The 11,569-nt window shown below is 40.8% G+C and overlaps 1 long non-coding RNA gene across 1 annotated transcript; it reads left to right on the forward strand.

Annotated features, from left to right (window-relative positions):
* Window positions 1-4,697: 4,697 nt before the first annotated feature.
* LOC128592619 (uncharacterized) lies at window positions 4,698-11,004 on the forward strand. Its single transcript, XR_008381949.1, has 4 exons — window positions 4,698-4,949; window positions 5,704-5,790; window positions 8,615-8,687; window positions 9,309-11,004. It is a non-coding gene; the product is annotated as an uncharacterized LOC128592619 (long non-coding RNA).
* Window positions 11,005-11,569: the final 565 nt, after the last annotated feature.

Consider the following 11,569-nt stretch of genomic DNA (forward strand, 5'->3'; position numbering starts at 1 on the left):
GATCTGGAATGCAGGAGGATGCGAATGTGGACATTAGCAAGAATGACTGCTCACAGACGTCTCTCTGTAAAGTTCAGGGACTCTCAGTGTAACCTCCTGGCCCTGGTTCTGGGACCATGTGCTAACCCTCAAGCAGAGGAAAGACTGCAACACTGCCTGTGAAGATTTTGAGCAGAAGAACACATGCCAGTAGCCCTCTCCACAGTTGCATCATTAGCCCAGTTCTCTGCCAAATATCAGGCTTGCTCAAAAGGTAAATGTGTATGAGGTCTGAAAATTAAGTTCACAACTGATCCTAGAAAAGGGGCTACATACCTTATTATTGAATATTACTATAGTCAGCTTCAAAACCCTCCCCTCTGGAAGCTATGCACTGATGGAATCACCTACTCCACACTTCAAAGCAATTTTGGAACTCTTTTTATTCTGGAATAGCTATTAGAGTTATTGTATTGCCCTTGATGTCCTGAATGGCATCTAAATGTCTTCCTTTTAATGTTTCTCTTTGGGTAAAGAAAAAAGTCACTGATGACCAGATCAGGTGAATAGGGAAGGTTCTAATATAGTTATTTGTTTACTGGTTATAAACTCTGTCACAGACCGTGCCACGTGAGCTGAAGCATTGTCATGATGCAAGAACCACAGCTTTCTTATGCCAGGATAGTCAGTTAAGATTTTCCTGTTTCTTTATTGATATTCACTTGGTCTGTTATGCTTCTCACAGTCAGCCAATGATTTTTGATGTGAAGTTTAACAAATTTTTGCAATGTTTTCATCAGTTCTGCTCATTATGGACCACCCTGACTTTTCTTCAGCAGTGACACTGTCTTTCCCTATAGAAAAATATTCAATCCAGTTGTACACTGCTGTTTTCTTCATGGCATTATCCCCATAAACTTGGGCTAACATGTCCCTGATTTCACTTTCACACTTGCCAAGTTTAAGAAGAAATTTAATGCTTGTTCATGGCTCTTAATTCAAGTTCCAACATTCTCATGAAGTCATACCAAAAAGTACAACAATAATTAATGCCACTCCTCAAGACATGTCACATATTGACAAGAACATAGCTGTGAGACCCTGATATATCAAGGTGATGAAACCTTCCTGAGTTGTTTGTACAGTGTTGCCAACGTAAGTGCGTGAAGTGCACGGTGGAAAGTACACAAACTTAATTGTCAGAACTTGTGTGTGTCTGCACATACACATACAGTAATGGTTATTATTATTATTATTTTTTAGAATAAGGGTCTGGCTTCACTGCCTATGCTGAGGTGCAGTGGTGTGATCATAACTCACTGTAGCCTCCAGTACCTGGGTTCAGGGGATCCTGCCACCTTTGCCTCCTGAGCAAGTGGAACCACAGGTGAGTCACCAGGCCCAATTTTTAAATTTTGTTTATAGGATTTGGTCCCACTGTGTTTCCCTGGCTAGTCTAAAATTCCTGGCATCCCAAAGTGTTGGGATTATAGGCATGAGCCACCACTGTCAGCTCAGAAGAGGTCAATTACATGTTTAAGGAATGATCCTCTGTTTACCTGAGTTCTCTTTATTAGAGGTAAAGTCTTTGATTCTACAATAGGAAACAAAGGTGCTGATGAAGAAGCTTCTGGGAGAAAGGTTGTAGTTACTTTGGTTACAGGGTGAATGGGATGTGATCAATCCAAGGTTTGACAGATGAAGAGGTGAGGTGGGAAGGGGGTGCTGTGGGGTCCTAGATACTCATGAAGAAAGAGTAGGGGGCAGAGACGGGCATCTGTGGATACTGAAGACAGAGGGCAGAGCCACTCTGGGTCTTGAGAGCATCTCTGTAGTCAGAAATACACTTGATCGTCAAGCAGCATGCTCGCTGTTCTGTGCCAGTGCTCTTTACCCTGTAAGTAACCACTTCTTCTTCCTCCCAGGATTTTCCTCAGGATTATTATCTTAAGCCTTCGCAAAATCTTTCAAGACCACTCCTTCCTTCTATTTATTTAGTTGTATCAATTAAAGAATGATGAGGTTTATAAATTTGCAGAGGAGAGCTTCATTTCTCCTAAAGGGTTGCAGCCTGCAGGGTGACCTTTCTGACAGTCTGGGAAACCACAGCCTTGGGCAGAAGCTCAGAGCATGTACTTTTAAAGGTCTTAGCAAAATAACTAAGACAATGCTACAAAAGCTGTGTTAACTAATGTGATGAAAATGTGTCAAATGATCTATGAACCAAGTGTATGGTGCCCCACGATCGTACTAATGTACACAGCTATGGTTTAATAAAAATAAAAATAAAAAAGAAAGGAAGGCAATGAGAATAGGAAGTTATGCTGAGTGGGGTGGCCACTATCACTAAATATATGTATTTAACAAGTGATAGGAGTCGTAAGCATTTATGAAAGGAGAAACATGCACACATGCAATTCAGCTTCCTGCCCCTGCACAGGTCACATGTGCAAAAATGGCAGTGTTCCCATGGTCTGAGTGGGTCTGGGTGCAGATTTTGGCCCTCTAGTGTCAAAAGGCAGATATAAAAATCCTCACTGTGCATCCTCCATAGACTGGCCAGACCCACTCCATCCATGGTCAGGGGCTTCCTTTTAGGAAGGAATGCTGGTCAGCTGGGCTGTAACTGAAAAAACGGAAGAGCAGCATTAGGTGGTTGGTGGAAATCAGTGGTGGAGCAAGTCTTTCCAAAGGGCTGGTTCTGTTTAACCCTTAGAGAAGACAGCCTAATAGCAGTGAACAAGGGAGGGGGCATAATGTTGTGTGTCTCCAGTCCTATCATGGCTGGAAACTCAGCTTTTAAGGTTTTCGGGGGTCCCTTGGCCAAGAGGGGGCTCACTGAGTCAGTTGTAGGGGTTTAGAATTTTACTTTTATTTTTTAGTTGTTAAACAAATATTCATTGCCAGACACTATGCCAGATTAAGTGTTGGGGTAAGAGCTGACTCAAGAAGCATCTATAGCCCCTGCCATCAGGAGTTTGCAGCCAGGAAGAAGAGGGAGATGTTAATCTAATAACCACTCAACTAGATAATTACAAATTCTCATATGTGCTGAGAACTACTGTCAACTGAAGAATGATGAGGTTCATAAATTTGAAAAGGAGAGTTTTATTTCTTATCCACAAGCACTCAGCTCAACATCTTCATTAACAAAACTTTTCTATTGACTATCCACATTAACACGTTTTATCATTTCAGAAAACTCATGTGCTGGAAGCTGAAGATGCAAATAGCTATATCGTTTATTTGGGAAAATCCAATTATCCATATGGTAGATTTTCCAAGAAGCATTCTTTAGGGTAAATATCCCTTCTCAGGATAACGGGTTGCTTAATCAGGCTCATCAAATGACTTTTCAAGACTGCTCGGAGATCCTTGTCTTTCTGCGTCCATCAATCCTAAGTGATTACTCTGTGAACTTTGTCCAAGCCCCATCTGACCTGGTAGTGAATGAACTGCCTTAAACTAGTCTCCTGAATCTTTTCAGTACCCCACCTTTGCCTTCTCCCTCAGACATGCTACTAAGAGTTTGACAAGGTTGTGCTTTCTCTTGGCTTGGTAAACAATGAATTCGAAGTTGGCAGTTGATAGTGCTCTGAAGAAGTGAACTGCAATTCTAAGAGACTTTATAACAGAGAATGGAAGCCAACATTGGAGTTTTCCCTGGAGAAGTAATGCATGAGCTGAGTTGTAAAGGATGTAAAATAGTTACTGTGGCAAAAGGAGACAAGTGGATGAGAGAGGGCAAGAATGGGATAAGAGGAGTGTGCAAAGGTACTCGGGAAGAAGGGCACATGGAACTTCAAGGGACAGAGAAAACTCAGAATGGCTGGAGCCCAGGGGCAAGGCCATCACAGTGAAAGTTTAGGCTGGAAATACAGGAGGGTTGAGATCACCCACTAGGGCAGTGGTTCTCAACATGTGGGTCATGACCCACAGGAACTGTATTAAAGGGCTGCGGCATTAGGAAGGTTGAGAACCACTTCCCTAGGGCCTCATAAATTGCCCATGTAAGCAATTGTGGCCTTTATCCAGAGAGTACTGGAAAGCCCCTGACAGATTTTTTAATTCAATTTTTATTTTTAAAAGTGCTCTCAATTTACAATCAGAAAGAACCATTTATTAGGAGGCTACTATGGGAATCAAAGAGTATAGACACCTGAGTAGCTGGGATGAGCGAGTCAGGGTGCTGGCAAGGAGATGGAAAGAAGTGGTAGATTTGGAAGTTCTGTAGAAAGTCAAAGTGAGGGCTGGAGAAATTAAGTAAATTGATCCAAGTCACAGAGTGGGTATTTAAATTTGTATTACTAAAATTATAGGAAGTAAGAAAAAATACTACGTGAAGTTACACATTCCCTTTTCTCAGTGACATCACAAAGGGCCTCCCTTCCCCCTTAGCCCCCAGAGCACCGAACAGAAATATACTACATAATTGCAAACCTCACTTGAAAGGTAACCGTGTGATTTTTAAATGATGCATGTCCCAGTTGTTTATTCCTCGTTCATTAGTACATTGAACCTCTTTTCTGTGCACCTCCCATCAGTTTAGCATGTCTGTTTGTCTGGGGTGTCACTTTTGCACTGGTTTTGTCTTCACCATCTTTGTAGGTCAGATAAGAACTGGGGGAGTGGAGGAATTCTCAGGGCCCTTGTGTCATGTCTTGCCACTCCGGGAGAAGTGTCCCAGCCAGGTGACCTGTGTCCTCTCGTCAGGAGCTGATAGGAGACGTGGAAGACGCCGTCTGCCTCCACGCCTTTTACTGTGCCATATGGAGGCGCTGCGGTGCCCTCCCTGCGCGGTATAACTGGTGGCTGCAGGCCCCTGATGTTCTCTTCTACCCGCTGAGGCCGGAGTTGGTGGAGTCCACGTACCTCCTCTACCCGGTACTAGAGTGCGCTGAGCAGTGCTCTGTGTGGAAACGCTGGGAAGACTGGAGCCTCCGCTTCTTCATCAACACCTGCTGACTGAGGTAGAATTCTGTGGTTTCCTAATGACTCTGAGAGGGCTGCCAGCTGTCTGTAGTCTCGTTAGTGCTCAGAACCACTCCTGGCCTCACAGGACAGAGAAGGTGTCTACAGTCAAATATATTTTTTAACCTCACATTTTGAAAAGCCGAATTATGTTTTTACCATAAGACTTACAACTCATATCTTTAAATATTCAAGAGCAACATGTTACGTCCAGTTTTGTTCTACATTTATTTGATCAAAAATCCCTTTTGGGGGGATATAATTTTGTACTAATGTGCTATGGAACCCTGGTCTGTGTAGTAATTATTCAGACAAAAAGAAAATTATTTTTTTCTTGGTTGTAAGTGAAATAATCTGGGATTCATCTGAATGCCCATCTCTGTTTAATTGTTTTTTTTAAGAAAGCAAACATACAGCGTTCATCCTTCATAAAATTACTTTAGTGCCAGAGGGAAAGTCACTGTAACTGTGAAATGTCTTTTCCGTGATGGCTGAAGGCAGATCCTTACACTTCTGTGCATGCCACACATGTACACACACTGAGGTCCTCACAAACACAGCAGCAGAAGCTGCCAGCTTTCTAAGAAGTTGCTTCAGTGCCCTCCACAGGCCTGCAACAGACTCCCACTGCACAGCTTAGTTCTGGTAGATGGAATGTGACTTGCCCAGCTCTGGTGGTAGGAATTGTACTGGGGTTTGGATTTATTAAAAAAAAGAAAGAAATTATACTGCATCTTTGCCATTTGCTTCTAGATGGAGAAAGGGGAAATCATGTGAACCAGTAATGATCCTTATGCCTAAAGACTGACCTCATGAATTTTAGCGAATCTCTCAGAAAAGGTAAAAGATGATATCCTTAAATTTGGCCTCTCTGGGCCCCTATAGAGCAAGACTGCCCACACTCTGCCATCAGCCTGCCCACTGCCCTCCGAGCGCCCCTCTTGAGATTAGTCCCGTTGCCTGTGAGTTTTATCTGTTTCTGTCAGTGCCTCTTTGCTATTTTCAGCTTCTTCCTCACATTCACTAATTTCTTAGGATCTAGAGAATTCTGGCACTTTCCATCTTTACCTTTCCAAGCCACACCCTGTGTTCTTTTAATTCAGAGACAGCTAACCTTGTAGCTGTTTCCTTTTGCTGCTGCAAGTTGGCACTAGGCTTGAATTAAAAAGGCTTAAAAATATTACCCCCAGTCAACTGATCTGTGCAACCTAAGGCCATAGGTGCATAACCTATATCACCTTAGGGAGATGTCTCTGGAGTCAGATGTCTAGGTTTAAACTCCAGCTCTCTCCTAAAGGACGTGTGGACATAGGTGAATAATTTAACCACTTTAAGTCTCCAATTCCTTATATGTAAGAGGGGTGTCCTATATTTGAAATCATGAAATGAGATCAAACATTTAAGGCACCTAGCAATTGCCTGGCACATCAAGTGAGTACCACTTTGGTTTAGTTATTCACCTACAAAAATGTTCTTGATGTAAATCAAAGTCATACCTGGGCAGAACTATTGGCTTTTTTCACACCTTCCTCCTTCCAGGCCTTGCTTCCTTAGTGCTGCTGTCTGAAGAGGTTAACTCCAGGAAGGGAGACAACCACAGTAATATAATCTGAGAGTTGTAGGGTGCTTTATAATTTACATAGAACTTCCTTTTATATTTTTTCATTAAATTCTTCAGAACAGCATGAGAAATCAGGTTTATTTTTCCTACAGTCACAAGACAAGGAAGGAAGAGGTTTAGATGGTTTAAGCAAAATGCCACAGGTCCCAGGAGTTAGGGAGTGGCAAAATGAGAGTCTGGAAACCCAGGTCTTCTGCCCGTGAATAGGAGACTCCTTGCATTCTGATGTGCTCTCTGGGGCTGTGGGCAACTGGATGCTTGGGAGTTCCCATGGAGGACAGATGAGTGATGGATTTCCATAGGTCCCTGACTCTGCACAACTATTTATAGTCTTCACTATTTAGTTTGCTATGATTCTGGTTTCCATCCAGAGACGTCCAACTGTGGCCTGTGGCTGGCTATGAATGCTTATCCAAGAATTGTCTTGGGCCACACATTAAACACACAAGTGCTAATGAAAATTGATAGCAAGGGAAAAGGTCTGTGCATAAATTTCATGCTATCTTCCACCACAAGTAAGCGTTCATAGCCAGCCATGGGCCAGGGTTGGTCACCCCTGTTTGAAGCGATGCCTTTTTCTCTCACTCCATGGAGAAGAGACAACCGATGGCCATCATCAGTCCTGGGGAACAAGACTCTTTCTTTATCTAATCCGAGGTATATCTCCTCCTGCCCACAGATCTCTTTGTAGCATGTTCTTTGTACACGCTTTTCTTCTCTTCCTCAGTATGTCACCCTCACATCTGCCACTATGCTGTAGTCCTAGTACTGAATGACGGTGACATCGCTGGGATATAGAAGCACACCAATGCTGATTTTCAGTCTGTCTCTCTAAGAGTTTGTTGCTAGTTCAGTTTTAATAAGCAATCCAGACCTTAGACTTTTTGCTCTCAAGGATGACTGTGACAAAGGGCATTTGAGTTCACTGTACCCTCCTTTCACTCCAAGTTGTTCAACAATCCCACAAAGTCATTCTTTTTTTCTCCCCACTCAGAACCTGTACTTTTAGCCCTTCAGTTGTGTCACTGAAAAGGGAAGCCACTTAGGAAAGAAATACTTGTAACAAATTCACCTAAAAACGTTTAGTTCTTTCTAGAAAATGAGTCTTGTGGTTTTTCTTTCCATTCTTACAAACTATTTCAGGATCCGTCCTTAGAAAATTGGAAAAGAGGATTGATCTGGCTTTGGTTTTTCAATTGACCTTCTTTCTGCCATTTTATTTTTGAAGGAATTACTCTGGACTCTGAGTAGTTAGAACTAGAAACCTGGAGATTAATTAATTCATTAAGCATTTATTGAGTTCCTAATGTTTGTCAGGCATTGTGCTGGAGGCTGATAAGCAAAATAGACAAGGTCCCTGCCCATGATGTTGACAGGCTAGTATGTTCTCAGCGGTAAGCTCACGCAAGTTACTTAATCAGTGTAAGCATCAGTTTTATTATCTGTCAGGTGGAGATCTTAATCTTCCTCTATGTAACAGAGTTACAAGGTCTAGGATACATGACTATGTTTTTAAAATGTCAGGAGTTGCTGTCATACTATAATTCATGAGATATCATGTTTGAGCTCCTTTGCTAATTTCTAAAAGCATTTTAAGTAATACTCCATAACTCTCATGAAGTATTACTTACATGTAAACTTAGACTAGAAACTGTAACCCTAGAGAATAGCATTTATCTTCTCAAACTGGAAGTATAACCCTTAGGGTGTATAGTAGTAATGTACCTGTGGGTATAACATACAGGGCAGCAGCCTTATTTGATGCCAAATAGTTTAAGTCTTTTTTTATTCAATATAGATCTCAAATTTTAATATTTAACTAAGAGCAAATCTACAGAGATACTTACAATATAAAACCATTTATTTAATATATGTTACATTCATGCATTTCAAACAAGATACTGCAATTCTTTAATTTTATGTATATGTTTTACAATCTAAAATAAAACTAACAATATTTTAACTTTTTAAAAATTTGAGTAGCAATGCTTGAGAAAACAATCAGCGATACTGTCTTACTCCATTTTTTATTGCTTACAACAGAAAGCCTGTAACTGGATAATTTATAAAGAAAAGGAACTTATTTCATACAGTTACGGAGTCTGAGAAGTTCAAGGTAAAGGGGTCACATCTGGTGTGAAGGCTTTCTTGCTGTCAGGGGCTCTGCAGAGTCTCAAGGTAACACAGGACATCACATGGCAGGGCGCTGATATGCTAGCTCAGCTCTAGCTCTCTCTTTCTTTTCTTTTCTTTTTTTTTTTTTTAGAGTCTCACTATGTCACCTTGGGCACCTAGCTCACAGCAACATCAAACACTTAAGCTTAAGTGATCCTCTTGCCTCAGCCTCTTGAGTATCTGGGACTACAGGCCTCTGCCACAATGCCTGGCTACTTTTCTTCCTCTTCTTATTACGCCACCACTTCCACTCCCATGATAGCCCATTAGTCCATTAGTCCATGAGTGCATTAATTCATTCCTGAGAGTAGGGACATCACAGTCCAATCACCTATTAAAGGATCTACCTCTCATTACTGTTGCATTGGAGATTAAATTTCAACATGAGTTTTGAGGGGGACAAATATTCAAATCACAGCAGCAGATTAAATGCAAAGTTCAAATAAATTTTTAAAATAAAATAGAAAATGTCAGAGACATTTCAAATTTATGATAGCCTACTATAAGCCAAGCCTGCAGAAACATGAGGGGTAATTGATCATTTATACTTTTCTACTTTTAGAGATTCTTTGGCTAAAATGTTCGAGGTGGATCAAAAGGAGCAATCCTACATGGCATAGACTAAATCAAGCAAATAGAAAGCTTCTCCTTCACAGACTCAATATTATGGTTTCCCGCCTGTGCTGATTGTTCGTTCTTGGTATTTCAATACAGAGTACAGAGTTCCCTTAATGTATTGCTGACAAAACGTGAGTATAAAGCTACAGCTCCTCAGATACGATAAGGAGAGATGGATGGAACTCCTTCGTGTTCAGTTTACCTTCTGGATAATGGTTTATCTGCTAGCATTACATGTTCCCTTTTATAAAGCACCATCAAAATCAGCTAATAGTTTTAAGAATGCAAATTTTGCCTTTCAAGTGTGATCAAGAACTCATTGAGAGTTCACATGTCTTCAAGTCTCCATGTGGCCTAGAACAGTATTGGGTATAAAGAATTTGTACCTTTTGAATGAGTTAGCCAGATGAATCTTATTTTCTACAAGTATTTGAAGTGGCTGTGAGTAGTATAGGCATTCCATAAATAAGCCTAATTTAAACTTGTCTCTGCTCTTCAGTAACAGGGTATTAACTAGATTCATTCCTGTTGCTTAAAAATTTTGGCTAAGGCTTCAAAAGTGAGATCAGTGGATCTTTGGAATCAATGGATCCATATCTCTTTGAGATATTAATAAAGATAGGAAAACCAGTCTAATGACTGCTACCCCCATCTGGGCTGGAAAAAAAGGAGGCTAGAGGTTGATAGGAGGGATTCTTTGAAACAAATTCCTGTGATGAAAGGAGGGAGATACTTGCTACTCTTTCCTTCCCTTAGTATTTGCAGCGCCTGTGAAAAGGGCACCACATTTATTGACCAAAGCTTTCCATGATGTCAGGAAGGGAAGGGAGGCCTCAGCAGGTGTATTTCCATGGTTTTCAGGGGGAAAAAAGAATGAATTCTTGAGTATCAGATGAATCCCAACATGCTGACAGAATATTAATGAAGAGCTTCCTATCAAGGCAAGGGGACCCCTGAGGATAGAAACCACTAAAGGGGGTTCTCTGGAAGGTTGGCTGGAGAACCTATCACTTGAATCAGTATCTAAATAACTACTTACGCACCCTACAGAAGCTCCAGAATTTGATGACTCCTGTAACAGAAACTATTAGACAATTTAAAAAGAACTATAAACACAGTCAGTAAGGGACATTTACCTGTTTTTCTTTTCATTCTTTCACTTTTTGCCTCCTCCTTTCCCTCTTCAAATATCACATTAAATCAACATTCAAAGATCCGGAGCAAAAGAAAAGAGTGTCAGGGAAAAAGGAACATGACTTGCTGTTCATCCTGCTTTGTTGCCATAGGATGCACAGAAATAAAACTCATTCTGACTTTAAATATAAGTTAAAAATGGAGTTTTCACTATTTATAATGACCCAAACGCCCACCACCCCCAAGTGTGTACATAAATTGCAGTATCACCACCCAGTGAAATGGGAATGAACTATTAGAATAACACGTGACCATGTGACTGATTCTCACATAGGTAACACTGAGGGAAAGATGTCAGAGGGAGAGTGCCTGCCTCGTGATTCAGTTTATGTAAAGTATAAAAACAGACAAAACTAAACTAGTGGAGGTCCAGAGTGGGTAGCCTGGGTGGACAGCGGTGGTTTTCTGGGGTATGAAAGTGCTTCTGGGATGCTGGAAAGTTCTGTTTCTTGATCTGGATTTCTGGGTGTTGTTAGTTTCTGAAAATATGAATTATACATTTATCATTTGTGTGCTTTTATATGCATATATTATAATTCAATAAATCATTCACAATTTTTTACCCCTCCCAAAAGTAAATCAAATATTAGCAAGGTACGGGGTGGGGGTGAGAGAAGGATCCTGAGCTATGTGGATATGCTCGCTCTGTGAACATTCACTGAACGCATTTAGCTGTACTCTGCTGCGTGTGCATGTGTGTCTACATCTCAATAAATTTTACATTGAACTAATGGAGTACTTGAATCTATAACTCCAAACTTATTTCGTAGGTCCTCCAAATAAAGTGCTACCTATTAGAACTTTTAGTAACTTAATTATTTAATTAAACATTTCTCACTTAACTTTTCACTAAAGTTCAAACACATCAGTGGTAATCAAATATTTATTCATTGCAATAAATCAATACATTTATTTCTCAATCCAACGAAATACTTCTCTGGATTTCTTATTGTGCTTTTCCATTGGCCTGTTGGGATATTACAATCACCGTTTCATTCGTGTGAGTGGTGA

This window comes from Nycticebus coucang, chromosome 8 (assembly GCF_027406575.1).
Source record: "Nycticebus coucang isolate mNycCou1 chromosome 8, mNycCou1.pri, whole genome shotgun sequence".
Taxonomy (NCBI): Eukaryota; Metazoa; Chordata; class Mammalia; order Primates; family Lorisidae; genus Nycticebus; species Nycticebus coucang.